The following is a 23250-nucleotide window of genomic DNA, read 5'->3' as shown; positions in this document are numbered from 1 at the left end:
CGTATGGCCGGTGACTCGGGGCCTTCTAGTAGCTTCCGCTCCACGACGGCGGTGCTGGTCCCATGCGTGTGACCGTGCCTTCGGGTTTCTTGGCCAGAGGACCTGGAATCCCCTGCCTGACGGATTCTGCTGCTGGGTAGGAGTTAGTCCCCACAGCCTCGGACTCCGGGTCCGGTAAGAAATCTTCTCAGTCAGGGCGAGCTCTGCAGCTGCCAGCCCCTGACTCCTTGTAACACTGCTCCCACAGAGCTCCTGATGTTCTGTTCCTATATTTGCTTCTTTTCTCTGTCTCTACTTCTTCTCTACTCACTAACCCTGCCTCAGCCCTAGGTTTATATAGGGGAAGTTCTTCCCCTCCCAGGACTGGGCAGGAGGTGTGGCATGCACAGGATCCCTGACCAAGAGACCTCCCACCTGCTCTCAGACATAACACTGCCGTTACTGTGGAAACCAGACCCCTGGGGTGCCACAACTTCACACGCAACATACAGCGGGCATGTGCCTGTATGGTGACCATTCAGCTGTGCACACGCAACATACAGCGGGCATGTGCCTGTATGGTGACCATTCAGCTGTGCACACACAACATACAGAGGGCATGTGCCTGTATGGTGACCATTCAGCTGTGCACACGCAACATACAGCGGTCATGTGCCTGTATGGTGACCATTCAGCTGTGCACACACAACATACAGCGGGCATGTGCCTGTATGGTGACCATTCAGCTGTGCACACGCAACATACAGCGGTCATGTGCCTGTATGGTGACCATTCAGCTGTGCGCACGCAACATACAGCGGGCATGTGCCTGTATGGTGACCATTCAGCTGTGCACACGCAACATGCAGCGGGCATGTGCCTGTATGGTGACCATTCAGCTGTGCACACGCAACATACAGCGGGCATGTGCCTGTATGGTGACCATTCAGATGTGCACACGCAACATACAGCGGGCATGTGCCTGTATGGTGACCATTCAGCTGTGCACACGCAACATACAGCGGGCATGTGCTTGTATGGTGACCATTCAGCTGTGCGCACGCAACATACAGCGGGCATGTGCCTGTATGGTGACCATTCAGCTGTGCACACGCAACATGCAGCGGACATGTGCCTGTATGGTGACCATTCAGCTGTGCACACGCAACATACAGCGGGCATGTGCCTGTATGGTGACCATTCAGCTGTGCACACGCAACATACAGCGGGCATGTGCCTGTATGGTGACCATTCAGCTGTGCACACGCAACATACAGCGGGCATGTGCCTGTATGGTGACCATTCAGCTGTGCACACGCAACATACAGCGACCATGTGCCTGTATGCTGACCATTCAGCTGTGCACACCCAACATACAGCGGGCATGTGCCTGTATGGTGACCATTCAGCTGTGCACACGCAACATACAGCGGGCATGTGCCTGTATGGTGACCATTCAGCTGTGCACACGCAACATACAGCGACCATGTGCCTGTATGGTGACCATTCAGCTGTGCACACGCAACATACAGCGGGCATGTGCCTGTATGGTGACCATTCAGCTGTGCACACGCAACATACAGCGGGCATGTGCCTGTATGGTGACCATTCAGCTGTGCACACGCAACATACAGCGGGCATGTGCCTGTATGGTGACCATTCAGCTGTGCACACGGAACATACAGCGGGCATGTGCCTGTATGGTGACCATTCAGCTGTGCACACACAACATACAGCGGGCATGTGCCTGTATGGTGACCATTCAGCTGTGCACACGCAACATACAGCGGGCATGTGCCTGTATGGTGACCATTCAGCTGTGCACACGCAACATACAGCGGGCATGTGCCTGTATGGTGACCATTCAGCTGTGCACACACAACATACAGCGGGCATGTGCCTGTATGGTGACCATTCAGCTGTGCACACACAACATACAGCGGGCATGTGCCTGTATTTTGACCATTCAGCTGTGCACACACAACATACAGCGGGCATGTGCCTGTATTTTGACCATTCAGCTGTGCACACACAACATACAGCGGGCATGTGCCTGTATGGTGACCATTCACCTGTGCACACGCAACATACAGCGGGCATGTGCCTGTATGGTGACCATTCAGCTGTGCGCACGCAACATACAGCGGGCATGTGCCTGTATGGTGACCATTCAGCTGTGCACACGCAACATACAGCGGGCATGTGCCTGTATGGTGACCATTCAGCTGTGCGCACCCATCTTGATAGCATTAGGCTGGATTCATATGGGATCATTATTTCCACTATATACTGCAATACTGTTACTGTTATATTAAAACATACAAAACAAGCAGGGGCGTAATGATTGCGGTCATAGAGGGTACAACCGGGACCAGACCCATGCTTGTGCGTGGCCCGACGACACCAATTTCACCTGGATGTGCATTCTCTGACACACATTCTGCTGAAATGCATTGTGATGCAGAGACCCGCCGGATCCCTGCACTTCAAGACATGCTGCCAGCCAATCAGAGGCTGGCAGCAGGTGTTGGCGGCCCGCAGAAGTCAGCTACCGGCTGGGGGAACATTATACCAGGATGGCGGACCTTATACCAGGATGGCGGACCTTATACCAGGATGGCGGACCTTATACCAGGATGACGGACATTTCATCAGGATGGCGGACATTACACTAGGATGGCGGACATTACATCGGGGTGATGGACATTATATAAGGATGGCGGATATTGCATCAGGATGGCGGACACTATATCAGGATGGCGGACACTATATCAGGATGGCGGACCTTATACCAGGATGGCGGACCTTATACCAGGATGGAGGACATTATATCAGGATGTCGGACATTATATCAGGATGTCGGACACTATATCAGGATGGCGGACATTATATCAGGATGGCGGACATTATATCAGGATGGGGAAATTATATCAGAAGGAAGGACATTATATCAGGATGGGGACATTATATTAAGATGGGGACAATATACCAGGATGAGTGACATTATACCAGAATGGCGGACATTATACCAGAAGGGGGACATGGTTGTAGCATGGAGCTCAGGATGGGGGACATTATACCAAAATGGGGACATTATATCAGGATGGGGTGGTACAGGGTGGGCATCAGGCAGGGTTGATACAGGGGCAGTCAGGGGTAATACAGGGGAGGCTCAGTCAGTCAGGGGTGAAACAAAACATTGAGGGAAATCCTCCCTTAGTGACTGAGCCCTCTCACCCTCTATCACCAATGAGTAAAGCCCCTCACTGTTGGTGTTGATGGGGGTCACTTAGTTATGTGATAATCCTGCTCAGCTACATATATCTGACCTTTGGTGAGTGATGTGGCAGGCAGCCATTCATCTCCTGTGCTTCTCACTGTCAGCCTGTGACACAGGGAGGAGCGCTGTTACTCAGCACATCATGGCTCATTACCTCAGCTCTGCTGTCAGCACGGGGAAGAGGCCACAAACAAAACTAACACTGATTGGCTGCGATGCTGTCAATCACTATTAGACTTACCAGCAGCAGCACCGCTCTCCCTGGTTGTACCAGGTGCGGTATCGCAGAGGCAAAGATTCAGCATTATTGATCAGCGATCAGTCAGTCCCTGAAGTGAGCTGCTGTCTGCAGTGCAGCAGAACAGATCCAATGACTCCCGTACTCTGCCGGGATGTCTAATGCTGGGAGGAGCGGTGAATAGTAATCAGTGACACGTGTGAGCTGCCGTGCTTGCAGCATGTCATGTGCTAGTGCGCTGAGTGGGGCTGACTGCTCCTCCCAGCATTAGACATCCCGGGAGAGCAGTGCACGGGTCACTGAATCTCTCCAGCTGCAGACAGCGGATCACTCCTCATACTGACCAGAACACTGATCCATCCTACTGGATCCTGAACACTGTGATATCGCACCTGGAACTGAATCACTGGAATCAGTAAGTAATAAAAATGCCTTAAAACATTCTCTCTCCCTCATTATTCTGGCATTTGGCAAATATTAAAAATGATGGTAAATCCTAATTGTCCTAAAACGGGAAAGGTTTATTCTGATTTCATGTCAGATATTGAGAAAAACCTGCGTCTTTTTATATAGTGTATGGAAACTTCTGGTTTCAGCTGTGTGTGTATGTGTCCCTATAGTTATAGTTTTGGATGATTACTATTGTCCCTTCATTGTCTGCGCCGTTGCATCCAAATAACCTGTTCACAAAACCAAAGTATGTCATTGGGTTGGAAGGGGTTAAACAGGGAGTTCTGATGACATCACAAAGCACATAGACATCCTATGACATCACAATTGGTATAGAATGTACAGAGTGTAACTCCTGAGCCATCTTGTGTCATTCGAGGCTGACTGCTGGAAGGTGACAAGTCCAGGTAGGGAACTCTTCACCTATGACCTCACTCATACATTGTATAGATGGGGGGCTAGTAGTGGGATTCAGAACTGCATCATTAACCTGAAAATCTCAGCAGATGGCGCTGGATCATGTGTCCCGTGCTGGGATTGTTAGAATGAGTCTATGATTTACAAAAAAATGTTGTTGAGCAGATTCCATGGAAAATCATTTGGGGGCTTTAGTAAAGCAGTGTGAGCCCGGCCTAACAGGGGCGACCAATCTGGACAAACCCTTCCCTAAATGAGGACTTGCTGGAGATCAACTGATCATGTGTCACTGGTCTGGAAGACCCTCAGCAATCGGCTGGCTTTGCCCTCTATGACACCCATGTGCTCTAATAAAAGCATATAGAAAGGGAAGCGCCGGCTGACACCACCCCATTTGGCTCCATTTTTGGGGAGCTTTGCCATTAATGTTGTCAGAACCTAGCGTTTCCAGAACATCCATTTAATAGCAGACTGGTCCAGTTCTCCATTGTCCGCTCTCATGGTCCTGCTGGATCCGGAGTGACCGGGAGCTGACGGTTTATGGTGATCAGGAGTTGCAGGATGGCGCCGGTGTTTCCCTTTAGGTCATAGAGCAGTAGGTGATGCGGATTAGAATAAAAGAGTGGAAATGTTTAGGTTATTATCTGCGTCATGACTCCATTATAAATGAGGCTGGTGGTTATTTGCAGCCGGTGATTTCGTTTTATTAATTCAACTCTTCCTTGATGTTGGAAACTCGATACATAACACAGCAGTGGCAGTTATTATGACATCACAGGGCACATGACATCATAGATTTCACATGACATCACAGTTGGTACAGAATGTGTAAAGTTCTAATCCTGAACCATCTTGGGTCCCAGAGGCGGCATCTTGAGGAAGACAAGTCTATGTAGGTAGCTCTTCACTTAGCACTAAGGCCCTGTTCACACATTGTGTAGCTGTGGGGAGTTTGTGGTGAAGTTTAGAACTTCATCATTTACCCCTAAAAAAATCTCAGCAAACATCTCTGGGCGACGTGTTCTTTCTTGTGCGTCAGGATGATTCCTTAAATAGGACCTATCATTGAATCCTCTTTTTTGTACTGATAGGTGTTATGTCTCATCTAGTTCAGATGAGCAGCAGTAATGAAGCACGGACAGATGACGGCGGCGCAGCAGGATGGCCGAGCAGAAACAACGGAGAACGCCGTGGCTTGATGGCAGCAGGAAGACCAGAACTGGAACCACAGGAAATGAAGAGCAGAATTGAAGCAGCGGCACCTGGTATAATAGAGGGACAGACTCTGACCAGACTTTCATCAGAGTGGTATCAGTTTTTCTCGGACATGGAGAGGAGAAAGAAAAGGTTTCTCACCTTCTCCCTTCTGCAAGTCGGTGAAAATCGGACCACACTCCGATGTCAAAGCGCCGTCCAATTTTTCCACAAGCGCATAGACTTGCATTGCCATTGCCATATTTTGCAGACTATAAGACGCACCCCAAATTTTGGGGTGGAAAATCATTTTTTTAAATAAAATGGTGGTGCCTCTTATAGTCCGTTTAACAGTAGGTTACCAGGGGGCGGCGGTGGTGGAGCGGGGTAACAGGAGGCAGGGCCACTGCTTTAGGAAGTCGGCGGCGACAGGAATGGGGCGATGCTGCGGGCCCTGGGCTCTCATAAGATGTCGGCGCCGGTGAGCAGAGTCCCCTTTCCTATAGATTGCCCTGCAGTAGGCTTTGGGAAAATGGCTGCTGGAGTTGACGCATGTGCAGATTGAGATCTCGGGAGATGTATGCGCCACCTCAAGCGTCCATTTTCCCAAAGCCCACTGCAGGGCAATAAATGGGAAAAGCTACTCTGCTCACCGGCGCCGACATCTTATGAGATCCAAGAGCCCGCCGACACCGGCCTCCTGTGACCGCACTCCACCGCAACCATCCCTCGCTCAGCTACATTCAGATATTGTATATTAGATTGTAAGCTCCTAGAACAGGGTGTACATTATTCTGCATGCCCTCAGGAGCAGTCTGTATATTGTATATTAGATTGTAAGCTCCAAGGACAGGGTGTACATTATTCTGCATGCCCTCAGGAGCAGTCTGCATACTGTATATTAGATTGTAAGCTCCTAGGACAGGGTGTGCATTATTCTGCATGCCCTCAGGAGCAGACTGTATGTTGTATATTAGATTGTAAGCTCCTAGGACAGGGTGTGCATTATTCTGCATGCCCTCAGGAGCAGACTGTATACTGTATATTAGATTGTAAGCTCCTAGGACAGGGTGTGCATTATTCTGCATGCCCTCAGGAGCAGTCTGTATATTGTATATTAGAGTGTAAGCTCCTAGGACAGGGTGTGTATTATTCTGCATGCCCTCAGGAGCAGTCTGTATATTGTATATTAGAGTGTAAGCTCCTAGGACAGGGTGTGTATTATTCTGCATGCCCTCAGGAGCAGCCTGTATATTGTATATTAGATTGTAAGCTCCTAGGACAGGGTGTACATTATTCTGCATGCCCTCAGGAGCAGTCTGTATACTGTATATTAGATTGTAAGCTCCTAGGACAGGGTGTGTATTATTCTGCATGCCCTCAGGAGCAGTCTGTATATTGTATATTAGATTGTAAGCTCCTAGGACAGGGTGTACATTATACTGCATGCCTTCAGGAGCAGTCTGTATATTGTATATTAGAGTGTAAGCTCCTAGGACAGGGTGTGCATTATTCTGCATACCCTCAGGAGCAGCCTGTATACTGTATATTAGATTGTAAGCTCCTAGGACAGGGTGTGCATTATTCTGCATGCCCTCAGGAGCAGACTGTATATTGTATATTAGATTGTAATCTCCTAGGACAGGGTGTACATTATTCTGCATGCCCTCAGGAGCAGCCTGTATACTGTATATTAGATTGTAAGCTCCTAGGACAGGGTGTGCATTATTCTGCATGCCCTCAGGAGCAGACTGTATATTGTATATTAGATTGTAAGCTCCTAGGACAGGGTGTGCATTATTCTGCATGCCCTCAGGAGCAGTCTGTATATTGTATATTAGATTGTAAGCTCCTAGGACAGGGTGTACATTATTCTGCATGCCCTCAGGAACAGTCTGTATACTGTATATTAGATTGTAAGCTCCTAAGACAGGGTGTACATTATTCTGCATGCCCTCAGGAACAGTCTGTATACTGTATATTAGATTGTAAGCTCCTAGGACAGGGTGTGCATTATTCTGCATGCCCTCAGCAGCAGTCTGTATATTGTATATTAGATTGTAAGCTCCTAGGACAGGGTGTTCATTATTCTGCATGCCCTCAGGAGCAGTCTGTATACTGTATATTAGATTGTAAGCTCCTGGGACAGGGTGTGCATTATTCTGCATGCCCTCAGGAGCAGTCTGTATATTGTATATTAGATTGTAATCTCCTAGGACAGGGTGTGCATTATTCTGCATGCCCTCAGGAGCAGCCTGTATACTGTATATTAGATTGTAAGCTTCTAGGACAGGGTGTACATTATTCTGCATGCCCTCAGGAGCAGTCTGTATATTGTATATTAGATTGTAAGCTCCTAGGACAGGGTGTGCATTATTCTGCATGCCCTCAGGAGCAGTCTGTATATTGTATATTAGATTGTAAGCTCCTAGGACAGGGTGTACATTATTCTGCATGCCCTCAGGAGCAGTCTGTATATTGTATATTAGATTGTAAGCTCCTAGGACAGGGTGTACATTATTCTGCATGCCCTCAGGAGCAGTCTGTATACTGTATATTAGATTGTAAGCCCCTGGGACAGGGTGTACATTATTCTGCATGCCCTCAGGAGCAGTCTGTATATTGTATATTAGATTGTAAGCTCCTAGGACAGGGTGTACATTATTCTGCATGCCCTCAGGAGCAGTCTGTATATTGTATATTAGATTGTAAGCTCCTAGGACAGGGTGTACATTATTCTGCATGCCCTCAGGAGCAGTCTGTATATTGTATGTTAGATTGTAAGCTCCTAGGACAGGGTGTACATTATTCTGCATGCCCTCAGGAGCAGTCTGTATATTGTATATTAGATTGTAAGCTCCTAGGACAGGGTGTACATTATTCTGCATGCCCTCAGGAGCAGTCTGTATACTGTATATTAGATTGTAAGCCCCTAGGACAGGGTGTACATTATTCTGCATGCCCTCAGGAGCAGCCTGTATACTGTATATTAGATTGTAAGCTCCTAGGACAGGGTGTGCATTTTTCTGCATGCCCTCAGGAGCAGTCTGTATATTGTATATTAGATTGTAAGCTCCTAGGACAGCGTGTACATTATTCTGCATGCCCTCAGGAGCAGTCTGTATACTGTATATTAGATTGTAAGCTCCTAGTACAGGGTGTGCATTATACTGCATGCCCTCAGGAGCAGTCTGTATATTGTATATTAGATTGTAAGCTCCTAGGACAGGGTGTACATTATTCTGCATGCCCTCAGGAGCAGTCTTTATATTGTATATTAGATTGTAAGCTCCTAGTACAGGGTGTGCATTATACTGCATGCCCTCAGGAGCAGTCTGTATACTGTATATTAGAGTGTAAGCTCCTAGTACAGGGTGTGCATTATACTGCATGCCCTCAGGAGCAGTCTGTATATTGTATATTAGAGTGTAAGCTCCTAGGACAGGGTGTGCATTATTCTGCATGCCCTCAGGAGCAGCCTGTATATTGTATATTAGAGTGTAAGCTCCTAGGACAGGGTGTGCATTATTCTGCATGCCCTCAGGAGCAGTCTTTATATTGTATATTAGATTGTAAGCTCCTAGGACAGGGTGTACATTATTCTGCATGCCCTCAGGAGCAGTCTGTATACTGTATATTACATTGTAAGATCCTAGGACAGGGTGTGCATTATTCTGCATGCCCTCAGGAGCAGTCTGTACACTGTATATTAGATTGTAAGCTCCTAGGACAGGGTGTGCATTATTCTGCATGCCCTCAGGAGCAGCCTATATATTGTATATTAGATTGTAAGCTCCTAGGACAGGGTGTGCATTATTCTGCATGCCCTCAGGAGCAGTCTGTATATTGTATATTAGATTGTAAGCTCCTAGGACAGGGTGTGCATTATTCTGCATGCCCTCAGGAGCAGTCTGTATATTGTATATTAGATTGTAAGCTCCTAGGACAGGGTGTGCATTATTCTGCATGCCCTCAGGAGCAGTCTGTATACTGTATATTAGATTGTAAGCTCCTAGGACAGGGTGCGCATTATTCTGCATGCCCTCAGGAGCAGTCTGTATACTGTATATTAGATTGTAAGCTCCTAGGACAGGGTGTGCATTATTCTGCATGCCCTCAGGAGCAGTCTGTATACTGTATATTAGATTGTAAGCTCCTAGTACAGGGTGTACATTATTCTGCATGCCCTCAGGAGCAGCCTGTATATTGTATATTAGATTGTAAGCTCCTAGGACAGGGTGTACATTATTCTGCATGCCCCCAGAAGCAGCCTGTATATTGTATATTAGAGTGTAAGCTCCTAGGACAGGGGGTGCATTATTCTGCATGCCCTCAGGAGCAGTCTGTATATTGTATATTAGAGTGTAAGCTCCTAGGACAGGGTGTGCATTATTCTGCATGCCCTCAGGAGCAGTCTGTATACTGTATATTAGATTGCAAGCTCCTAGTACAGGGTGTACATTATTCTGCATGCCCCCAGAAGCAGCCTGTATATTGTATATTAGAGTGTAAGCTCCTAGGACAGGGGGTGCATTATTGTGCATGCCCTCAGGAGCAGTCTGTATATTGTATATTAGAGTGTAAGCTCCTAGTACAGGGTGTGCATTATTCTGCATGCCCTCAGGAGCAGCCTGTATATTGTATATTAGATTGTAAGCTCCTCGGACAGGGTGTGCTTTATTCTGCATGCCCTCAGGAGCAGTCTGTATACTGTATATTAGATTGTAAGCTCCTAGGACAGGGTGTGCATTATTCTGCATGCCCTCAGGAGCAGTCTGTATACTGTATATTAGATTCTAAGCTCCTAGGACAGGGTGTGCATTATTCTGCATGCCCTCAGGAGCAGTCTGTATACTGTATATTAGATTGTAAGCTCCTAGGACAGGGTGTGCATTATTCTGCATGCCCCCAGAAGCAGCCTGTATACTGTATATTAGATTGTAAGCTCCTAGGACAGGGTGTGCATTATTCTGCATGCCCTCAGGAGCAGTCTGTATATTGTATATTAGATTGTAAGCTCCTAGGATAGGGTGTACATTATTCTGCATGCCCTCAGGAGCAGCCTATATATTGTATTTTAGATTGTAAGCTCCTAGGACAGGGTGTACATTATTCTGCATGCCCCCAGAAACAGTCTGTATATTGTATATTAGATTGTAAGCTCCTAGGACAGGGTGGGCATTATTCTGCATGCCCTCAGGAGCAGTCTGTATATTGTATATTAGATTGTAAGCTCCTAGGACAGGGTGTACATTATTCTCCATGCCCTCAGGAGCAGTCTGTATATTGTATATTAGATTGTAAGCTCCTAGGACAGGCTGTACATTATTCTGCATGCCCTCAGGAGCAGTCTGTATATTGTATATTAGATTGTAAGCTTCTAGGACAGGGTGTGCATTATTCTGCATGCCCTCAGGAGCAGCCTATATATTGTATATTAGATTGTAAGCTCCTAGGACAGGGTGTGCATTATTCTGCATGCCCTCAGGAGCAGTCTGTATATTGTATATTAGATTGTAAGCTCCTAGGACAGGGTGTACATTATTCTCCATGCCCTCAGGAGCAGTCTGTATATTGTATATTAGATTGTAAGCTCCTAGGACAGGCTGTACATTATTCTGCATGCCCTCAGGAGCAGTCTGTATATTGTATATTAGATTGTAAGCTTCTAGGACAGGGTGTGCATTATTCTGCATGCCCTCAGGAGCAGCCTATATATTGTATATTAGATTGTAAGCTCCTAGGACAGGGTGTGTATTATTCTGCATGTCCTCAGGCGCAGTCTGTATATTGTATATTAGATTGTAAGCTCCTAGGACAGGGTGTGTATTATTCTGCATGCCCTCAGGAGCAGTCTGTATACTGTATATTAGATTGTAAGCTCCTAGTACAGGGTGTGCATTATTCTGCATGCCCTCAGGAGCAGTCTGTATACTGTATATTAGATTGTAAGCTCCTAGGACAGGGTGTGCATTATTCTGCATGCCCTCAGGAGCAGTCTGTATATTGTATATTAGATTGTAAGCTCCTAGGACAGGGTGTGCATTATTCTGCATGCCCTCAGGAGCAGTCTGTATATTGTATATTAGATTGTAAGCTCCTAGGACAGGGTGTGCATTATTCTGCATGCCCTCAGGAGCAGTCTGTATATTGTATATTAGATTGTAAGCTCCTAGGACAGGGTGTGCATTATTCTGCATGCCCTCAGGCGCAGTCTGTATATTGTATATTAGATTGTAAGCTCCTAGGACAGGGTGTGCATTATTCTGAATGCCCTCAGGAGCAGTCTGTATACTGTATATTAGATTGTAAGCTCCTAGGATAGGGTGTGCATTATTCTGCATGCCCTCAGGAGCAGTCTGTATATTGTATATTAGATTGTAAGCTCCTAGGACAGGGTGTGCATTATTCTGCATTCCCTCAGGAGCAGTCTGTATATTGTATATTAGATTGTAAGCTCCTAGGACAGGGTGTACATTATTCTGCATGCCCTCAGGAGCAGTCTGTATATTGTATATTAGATTGTAAGCTCCTAGTACAGGGTGTGCATTATACTGCATGCCCTCAGGAGCAGTCTGTATATTGTATATTAGAGTGTAAGCTCCTAGGACAGGGGGTGCATTATTCTGCATGCCCTCAAGAGCAGTCTGTATATTGTATTTTAGAGTGTAAACTCCTAGGACAGGGTGTACATTATTCTGCATGCCCTCAGGAGCAGCCTATATATTGTATATTAGAGTGTAAGCTCCTAGGACAGGGTGTGCATTATTCTGCATGCCCTCAGGAGCAGTCTTTATATTGTATATTAGATTGTAAGCTCCTAGGACAGGGTGTACATTATTCTGCATGCCCTGCATGGGAGCTGCTTGTGACTAAATTGGCAGCTGCTCAGCTCACCAGGGAGTGGATAGCTGATCAAAGACACAGACCTAACACCCTATGCCTGACACTGTATAACACCTTTCACCATCAGATAAAGTCTACAATGATGGAAGAACAGACAGTGACTATTGAATACAATGCATCAAATAACAGAGCACAGATACAGCAAGCAGACACATTATACCATAGAAATGGTTTCAAGATGAGAGGTCAGCAGATGACATATATCCAGCAAGCAGAGATGTTATACCATAGAAATGGTTTCAGGATGAGAGTTCAGCAGATGACATAGATCCAGCAAGCAGAGATGTTACACCATAGAAATGGTTTCAAGATGAGAGTTCAGCAGATGACATAGATCCAGCAAGCAGAGATGTTATACCATAGAAATGGTTTCAAAATGAGCGTTCAGCAGATGACATAGATCCAGCAAGCAGAGATGTTACACCATAGAAATGGTTTAAAGATGAGCGTTCAGCAGATGACATAGATCCAGCAAGCAGAGATGTTATACCATATAAATGGTTTCAAGATGAGAGTTCAGAAGATGATATAGATCCAGCAAGCAGAGATGTTATACCATAGAAATGGTTTCAAGATGAGACTTCAGCAGATGATATAGATCCAGCAAGCAGAGATGTTATACCATAGAAATGGTTTCAAGATGAGAGTTCAGCAGATGACATAGATCCAGCAAGCAGAGATGTTATACCATAGATATGGTTTCAAGATGAGAGTTCAGCAGACGACATAGATCCAGCAAGCAGAGATGTTATACCATAGAAATGGTATCAAGATGAGAGTTCAGAAGACGACATAGATCCAGTAAGCAGAGATGTTATACCATAGAAATGGTTTCAAGATGTGAGTTCAACATATGACATGGATCCAGCAAGCAGAGATGTTATACCATAGAAATGGTTTCAAGATGAGAGTTCAGCAGATGTCATAGATCCAGCAAGCTGAGATGTTATACCATAGAAATGGTTTCAAGATGAGAGTTCAGCAGATGACATAGATCCCGCAAGCAGAGATGTTATACCATAGAATTGGTTTCAAGATAAGAGTTCAGCAGATGACATAGATCCAGCAAGCAGAGATGTTATACCATAGAAATGGTATCAAGATGTGAGTTCAACATATGACATGGATCCAGCAAGCAGAGATGTTATACCATAGAAATGGTTTCAAGATGAGAGTTCAGCAGATGTCATAGATCCAGCAAGCTGAGATGTTATACCATAGAAATGGTTTCAAGATGAGAGTTCAGCAGATGACAGATCCAGCAAGCAGAGATGTTATACCATAGAAATGGTTTCAAGATGAGAGCTCAGCAGATGACATAGATCCAGCAAGCAGAGATGTTATACCATAGAAATGGTTTCAAGAGGAGAGTTCAGCAGATGACATAGATCCAGCAAGCAGAGATGTTATACCATAGAAATGGTTTCAAGAGGAGAGTTCAGCAGATGACATAGATCCAGCAAGCAGAGATGTTATACCATAGAAATGGTTTCAAGATGAGAGTTCAGCAGATGACATGGATTCAGCAAGCAGAGATGTTATACCATAGAAATGGTTTCAAGAGGAGAGTTCAGCAGATGACATAGATCCAGCAAGCAGAGATGCTATACCATAGAAATGGTTTCAAGATGAGAGTTCAGCAAATGACATAGATCCAGCAAGCAGAGATGTTATACCATAGAAATGGTTTCAAGATGAGAGTTCAGCATATGACATGGATTCAGCCAGCAGAGATGTTATACCATAGAAATGATTTCAAGATGAGAGTTCAGCAGATGACATGGATCCAGCAAGCAGAGATGTTATACCATAGAAATGGTTTCATGATGAGAGTTCAGCAGATGACATGGATAAAGCCAGCAGAGATGATATACCATTGAAATGGTTTCAAGATAAGAGTTCAGCAGATGACAAGGATTCAGCCAGCAGAGATGTTATACCATAGAAATGGTTTCAAGATGAGAGTTCAGCAGATGACATGGATCCAACAAGCAGAGATGTTCTACAATAGAAATGGTTTCAAGATGAGAGTTCAGCAGATGACATGGATTCAGCCATCAGAGATGTTATAACATAGAAATAGTTTCAAGATCAGAGTTCAGCAGATGACATAGATCCAGCAAGCAGAGATGTTATACCATAGAAATGGTTTCAAGATGAGAGTTCATCAGATGACATGGACCAGCAAGCAGAGATGTTATACCATAGAAATGGTTTCAAGATGAGAGTTCAGCAGATGACATGGATTCAGCCAGCAGAGATGTTATACCATAGAAATGGCTTCAAGATGAGAGTTCAGCAGATGACATAGATCCAGCAAGCAGGGATGTTATACCATAGAAATGGTTTCAAAATGAGTGTTCAGCAGATGACATGGATCCAGCAAGCAGAGATGTTATACCATAGAAATGGTTTCAAGATGAGAGTTCAGCAGATGACATGGATCCAGCAAGCAGAGATGTTATACCATAGAAATGGTTTCAAGATGAGAGTTCAGCAGATGACATGGATCCAGCAAGCAGAGATGTTATACCATAGAAATGGTTTCAAGATGAGAGTTCAGCAGATGACAAGGATTCAGCAAGTAGAGATGTTATACCATAGAAATGGTTTCAAGAGGAGAGTTCAGCAGATGACATAGATCCAGCAAGCAGAGATGTTATACCATAGAAATGGTTTCAAGATGAGAGTTCAGCAGATGACATAGATCCAGCAAGCAGAGATGTTATACCATAGAAATGGTTTCAAGATGAGAGTCCAGCAGATGACATAGATCCAGCAAGCAGATATGTTATACCACAAAAATGGTTTCAAGATGAGTGTTCAGCTGATGATATAGATCCAGCAAGCAAGAGATGTTATACCATAGAAATGGTTTCAAGATGAGAGTTCAGCAGATGACATGGATCCAGCAAGCAGAGATGTTATACCATAGAAATGGTTTCAAGATGAGTGTTCAGCAGATGACATGGATCCAGCAAGCAGAGATGTTATACCAAAGAGATGTTATACCATAGAAATGGTTTCAAGATGAGAGTTCAGCAGATGACATAGATCCAGCAAGCAGAGATGTTATACCATAGAAATGGTGTCAAGATGAGAGTACAGCAGATGACATAGATCCAGCAAGCAGAGATGTTATACCATAGAAATGGTTTCAACATGAGAGTTCACCAAATCACATATATTCAGGAAGCAGAGAAGTTATACCATAGAAATGGTTTCAAGATGAGAGTTCAGCAGATGACATAGATCCAGCAAGCAGAGGTTTTACACCATAGAAATGGTTTCAAGATGAGAGTTCAGCAGATGACATAGATCCAGCAAGCAGAGATGTTATACCATAGAAATGGTTTCAAGATGAGAGTTCAGCAGATGACATAGATCCAGAAAGCAGAGATGTTATACCATAGAAATGGTTTCAAGATGAGAGTTCAGTAGATGACATAGATGCAGCAAGCAGAGATATTATAACATAGAAATGATTTCAAGATGAGAGTTCAGCAGATGACATAGATGCAGCAAGCAGAGATGTTATACCATAGAAATGGTTTCAAGATGAGACTTCAGCAGATGATATAGATCCAGCAAGCAGAGATGTTATACCATAGAAATGGTTTCAAGATGAGAGTTCAGCAGACGACATAGATCCAGCAAGCAGAGATGTTATACCATAAAAATGGTATCAAGATGAGAGTTCAGCAGACGACATAGATCCAGTAAGCAGAGATGTTATACCATAGAAATGGTTTCAAGATGTGAGTTCAACATATGACATGGATCCAGCAAGCAGAGATGTTATACCATAGAAATGGTTTCAAGATGAGAGTTCAGCAGATGTCATAGATCCAGCAAGCTGAGATGTTATACCATAGAAATGGTTTCAAGATGAGAGTTCAGCAGATGACATAGATCCAGCAAGCAGAGATGTTATACCATAGAAATGGTTTCAAGATGAGAGCTCAGCAGATGACATAGATCCAGCAAGCAGAGATGTTATACCATAGAAATGGTTTCAAGATGAGAGCTCAGCAGATGACATAGATCCAGCAAGCAGAGATGTTATACCATAGAAATGGTTTCAAGAGGAGAGTTCAGCAGATGACATAGATCCAGAAAGCAGAGTTGTTATACCATAGAAATGGTTTCAAGACGAGAGTTCAGCAGATGACATAGATCCAGCAAGCAGAGATATTATACCATAGAAATGGTTTCAAGAGGAGAGTTCAGCAGATGACATAGATCCCGCAAGCAGAGATGTTATACCATAGAATTGGTTTCAAGATAAGAGTTCAGCAGATGACATAGATCCAGCAAGCAGAGATGTTATACCATAGAAATGGTATCAAGATGTGAGTTCAACATATGACATGGATCCAGCAAGCAGAGATGTTATACCATAGAAATGGTTTCAAGATGAGAGTTCAGCAGATGTCATAGATCCAGCAAGCTGAGATGTTATACCATAGAAATGGTTTCAAGATGAGAGTTCAGCAGATGACAGATCCAGCAAGCAGAGATGTCATACCATAGAAATGGTTTCAAGATGAGAGCTCAGCAGATGACATAGATCCAGCAAGCAGAGATGTTATACCATAGAAATGGTTTCAAGAGGAGAGTTCAGCAGATGACATAGATCCAGCAAGCAGAGATGTTATACCATAGAAATGGTTTCAAGAGGAGAGTTCAGCAGATGACATAGATCCAGCAAGCAGAGATGTTATACCATAGAAATGGTTTCAAGATGAGAGTTCAGCAGATGACATGGATTCAGCAAGCAGAGATGTTATACCATAGAAATGGTTTCAAGAGGAGAGTTCAGCAGATGACATAGATCCAGCAAGTAGAGATGCTATACCATAGAAATGGTTTCAAGATGAGAGTTCAGCAGATGACATAGATCCAGCAAGCAGAGATGTTATACCATAGAAATGGTTTCAAGATGAGAGTTCAGCATATGACATGGATTCAGCCAGCAGAGATGTTATACCATAGAAATGATTTCAAGATGAGAGTTCAGCAGATGACATGGATCCAGCAAGCAGAGATGTTATACCATAGAAATGGTTTCATGATGAGAGTTCAGCAGATGACATGGATAAAGCCAGCAGAGATGATATACCATTGAAATGGTTTCAAGATAAGAGTTCAGCAGATGACATAGATCCAGCAAGCAGAGATGTTATACCATAGAAATGGTTTCAAGATGAGAGTTCAGCAGATGACATGAATCCAGCAAGCAGAGATGTTATAGCATAGAAATGGTTTCAAGATGAGAGTTCAGCAGATGACATGGATCCAGCAAGCAGAGATGTTATACCATAGAAATGGTTTCAAGATGAGAGTTCAGCAGATGACATGGATTCAGCCATCAGAGATGTTATAACATAGAAATGGTTTCAAGATCAGAGTTCAGCAGATGACATAGATCCAGCAAGCAGAGATGTTATACCATAGAAATGGTTTCAAGATGAGAGTTCAGCAGATGACATGGACCAGCAAGCAGAGATGTTATACCATAGAAATGGTTTCAAGATGAGAGTTCAGCAGATGACATGGATTCAGCCAGCAGAGATGTTATACCATAGAAATGGCTTCAAGATGAGAGTTCAGCAGATGACATAGATCCAGCAAGCAGGGATGTTATACCATAGAAATGGTTTCAAAATGAGTGTTCAGCAGATGACATGGATCCAGCAAGCAGAGATGTTATACCATAGAAATGGTTTCAAGATGAGAGTTCAGCAGATGACATGGATCCAGCAAGCAGAGATGTTATACCATAGAAATGGTTTCAAGATGAGAGTTCAGCAGATGACATGGATCCAGCAAGCAGAGATGTTATACCATAGAAATGGTTTCAAGATGAGAGTTCAGCAGATGACAAGGATTCAGCAAGTAGAGATGTTATACCATAGAAATGGTTTCAAGAGGAGAGTTCAGCAGATGACATGGATCCAGCAAGCAGAGATGTTATACCATAGAAATGGTTTCAAGATGAGAGTTCAGCAGATGACATAGATCCAGCAAGCAGAGATGTTATACCATAGAAATGGTTTCAAGAGGAGAGTTCAGCAGATGACATAGATCCAGCAAGCAGAGATGTTATACCATAGAAATGGTTTCAAGATGAGAGTTCAGCAGATGACATGGATCCAGCAAGCAGATATGTTATACCACAAAAATGGTTTCAAGATGAGTGTTCAGCAGATGACATGGATGCAGCAAGCAGAGATGTTATACCATAGAAATGGTTTCAAGATGAGAGTTCAGCAGATGACATGGATCCAGCAAGCAGAGATGTTATACCATAGAAATGGTTTGAAGATGAGTGTTCAGCAGATGACATGGATCCAGCAAGCAGAGATGTTATACCATAGAGATGTTATACCATAGAAATGGTTTCAAGATGAGAGTTCAGCAGATGACATAGATCCAGCAAGCAGATATGTTATACCATAGAAATGGTGTCAAGATGAGAGTACAGCAGATGACATAGATCCAGCAAGCAGAGATGTTATACCATAGAAATGGTTTCAACATGAGAGTTCACCAAATCACATATATTCAGGAAGCAGAGAAGTTATACCATAGAAATGGTTTCAAGATGAGAGTTCAGCAGATGACATAGATCCAGCAAGCAGAGGTTTTACACCATAGAAATGGTTTCAAGATGAGAGTTCAGCAGATGACATAGATCCAGCAAGCAGAGATGTTATACCATAGAAATGGTTTCAAGATGAGAGTTCAGCAGATGACATAGATCCAGAAAGCAGAGATGTTATACCATAGAAATGGTTTCAAGATGAGAGTTCAGTACATGACATAGATGCAGCAAGCAGAGATATTATAACATAGAAATGATTTCAAGATGAGAGTTCAGCAGATGACATAGATCCAGCAAGCAGAGATGTTATACCATAGAAATGGTTTCAAGATGAGAGTCCAGCAGATGACATAGATCCAGCAAGCAGATATGTAATACCACAAAAATGGTTTCAAGATGAGTGTTCAGCTGATGATATAGATCCAGCAAGCAAGAGATGTTATACCATAGAAATGGTTTCAAGATGAGAGTTCAGCAGATGACATGGATCCAGCAAGCAGAGATGTTATACCATAGAAATGGTTTCAAGATGAGTGTTCAGCAGATGACATGGATCCAGCAAGCAGAGATGTTATACCAAAGAGATGTTATACCATAGAAATGGTTTCAAGATGAGAGTTCAGCAGATGACATAGATCCAGCAAGCAGAGATGTTATACCATAGAAATGGTGTCAAGATGAGAGTACAGCAGATGACATAGATCCAGCAAGCAGAGATGTTATACCATAGAAATGGTTTCAACATGAGAGTTCACCAAATCACATATATTCAGGAAGCAGAGAAGTTATACCATAGAAATGGTTTCAAGATGAGAGTTCAGCAGATGACATAGATCCAGCAAGCAGAGATGTTATACCATAGAAATGGTTTCAAGATGAGACTTCAGCAGATGATATAGATCCAGCATGCAGGGATGTTATACCATAGAAATGGTTTCAAGATGAGAGTTCAGCAGACGACATAGATCCAGCAAGCAGAGATGTTATACAATAGAAATGGTTTCAAGATGAGAGTTCAGCAGATGACATGGATCCAGCAAGCAGATATGTTATACCACAAAAATGGTTTCAAGATGAGTGTTCAGCAGATGACATGGATGCAGCAAGCAGAGATGTTATACCATAGAAATGGTTTCAAGATGAGAGTTCAGCAGATGACATGGATCCAGCAAGCAGAGATGTTATACCATAGAAATGGTTTGAAGATGAGTGTTCAGCAGATGACATGGATCCAGCAAGCAGAGATGTTATACCATAGAGATGTTATACCATAGAAATGGTTTCAAGATGAGAGTTCAGCAGATGACATAGATCCAGCAAGCAGATATGTTATACCATAGAAATGGTGTCAAGATGAGAGTACAGCAGATGACATAGATCCAGCAAGCAGAGATGTTATACCATAGAAATGGTTTCAACATGAGAGTTCACCAAATCACATATATTCAGGAAGCAGAGAAGTTATACCATAGAAATGGTTTCAAGATGAGAGTTCAGCAGATGACATAGATCCAGCAAGCAGAGGTTTTACACCATAGAAATGGTTTCAAGATGAGAGTTCAGCAGATGACATAGATCCAGCAAGCAGAGATGTTATACCATAGAAATGGTTTCAAGATGAGAGTTCAGCAGATGACATAGATCCAGAAAGCAGAGATGTTATACCATAGAAATGGTTTCAAGATGAGAGTTCAGTACATGACATAGATGCAGCAAGCAGAGATATTATAACATAGAAATGATTTCAAGATGAGAGTTCAGCAGATGACATAGATCCAGCAAGCAGAGATGTTATACCATAGAAATGGTTTCAAGATGAGAGTCCAGCAGATGACATAGATCCAGCAAGCAGATATGTAATACCACAAAAATGGTTTCAAGATGAGTGTTCAGCTGATGATATAGATCCAGCAAGCAAGAGATGTTATACCATAGAAATGGTTTCAAGATGAGAGTTCAGCAGATGACATGGATCCAGCAAGCAGAGATGTTATACCATAGAAATGGTTTCAAGATGAGTGTTCAGCAGATGACATGGATCCAGCAAGCAGAGATGTTATACCAAAGAGATGTTATACCATAGAAATGGTTTCAAGATGAGAGTTCAGCAGATGACATAGATCCAGCAAGCAGAGATGTTATACCATAGAAATGGTGTCAAGATGAGAGTACAGCAGATGACATAGATCCAGCAAGCAGAGATGTTATACCATAGAAATGGTTTCAACATGAGAGTTCACCAAATCACATATATTCAGGAAGCAGAGAAGTTATACCATAGAAATGGTTTCAAGATGAGAGTTCAGCAGATGACATAGATCCAGCAAGCAGAGATGTTATACCATAGAAATGGTTTCAAGATGAGAGTTCAGCAGATGACATAGATCCAGCAAGCAGAGATGTTATACCATTGAAATGGTTTCAAGATGAGAGTCCAGCAGATGACATAGATCCAGCAAGCAGAGATGTTATACCATAGAAATGGTTTCAAGATGAGACTTCAGCAGATGATATAGATCCAGCATGCAGGGATGTTATACCATAGAAATGGTTTCAAGATGAGAGTTCAGCAGACGACATAGATCCAGCAAGCAGAGATGTTATACAATAGAAATGGTTTCAAGATGAGAGTTTATCAGATGAGCAAGATCCAGCAAGCAGAGATGTTATACCATAGAAATGGTTTCAAGATGAGACTTCAGCAGATGATATAGATCCAGCAAGCAGGGATGTTATACCATAGAAATGGCTTCAAGATAAGAGTTCAGCAGATGACATAGATCCAGCAAGCAGAGATGTTATACCATAGAAATGATTTCAAGATGAGAGTTCTGCAGATGACATAGATCCAGCAAGCAGAGATGTTATACCATAGAAATGATTTCAAGATGAGAGTTCAGCAGACGACATAGATCCAGCAAGCAGAGATGCTATACCATAGAAATGGTATCAAGATGAGAGTTCAGCAGATGACATAGATCCTGCAAGCAGACATGTTATACCATAGAAATGGTATCAAGATGAGAGTTCAGCAGATGTCATAGATCCAGCAAGCAGAGATGTTACACCATAGAAATGGTTTCAAGATGAGAGTTCAGCAGACGACTTAGATCCAGCAAGCAGAGATGTTATACCATAGAAATGGTTTCAAGATGAGAGTTCAGCAGACGACATAGATCTAGCAAGCAGAGATGTTATACCATAGAAATGGTATCAAGATGAGAGTTCAGCAGACTACATAGATCCTGCAAGCAGAGATGTTATACCATATAAATGGTATCAAGATGAGAGTTCAGAAGTTGACATGGATCAAGCAAGCACAGATGATACACCATAGAAATGGTTTCAAGATGAGAGTTCAGCAGATGACATAGACCCAGCAAGCAGAGATGTTATACCATAGAAATGGTTTCAAGATGAGAGTTCAGCAGATGACATAGATCCAGCATGCAAAGATGTTATACCATAGAAATGGTTTCATGATGAGAGTTCAGCAGATGACATGGATTCAGCAAGCAGAGATGTTATACCATAGAAATGATTTCAAGAGGAGAGTTCAGCAGATGACATAGATCCAGCAAGCAGAGATGTTATACCATAGAAATGGTATCAAGATAAAAGTTCAGCAGATGACATAGATCCAGCAAGCAGAGATGCTATACCATAGAAATGGTTTCAAGATGAGAGTTTAGCAGATGACATGGATTCAGCAAGCAGAGATGTTATACCATAGAAATGGTTTCAAGAGGAGACTTCAGCAGATGACATAGATCCAGCAAGCAGAGATGTTATACCATAGAAATGGTATCAAGATAAGAGTTCAGCAGATGACATAGATCCAGCAAGCAGAGATGCTATACCATAGAAATAGTTTCAAGATGAGAGTTCAGCAGATGACATAATTCAGCAAGCAGAGATGTTATACCATAGAAATGGTTTCAAGAGGAGAGTTCAGCAGATGACATAGATCCAGCAAGCAGAGATGTTATACCATAGAAATGGTTTCAAGATGAAAGTTCAGCAGACGACATAGATCCAGCAAGTAGAGATGTTATACCATAGAAATGGTATCAAGATGAGAGTTCAGCAGACGACATAGATCCTGCAAGCAGAGATGTTATACCATAGAAATGGTGTCAAGATGAGAGTTCAGCAGATGACATGGATCCAGTAAGCAGA

The sequence above is a fragment of the Phyllobates terribilis genome, unplaced genomic scaffold, assembly GCF_046119375.1.
Source record: "Phyllobates terribilis strain yellow unplaced genomic scaffold, ASM4611937v1 Scaffold_143__1_contigs__length_4665640, whole genome shotgun sequence".
NCBI lineage: Eukaryota > Metazoa > Chordata > Amphibia > Anura > Dendrobatidae > Phyllobates > Phyllobates terribilis.
The sequence above is the reverse complement of the archived record's forward strand: the minus strand, read 5'-3'. Positions refer to the sequence as shown.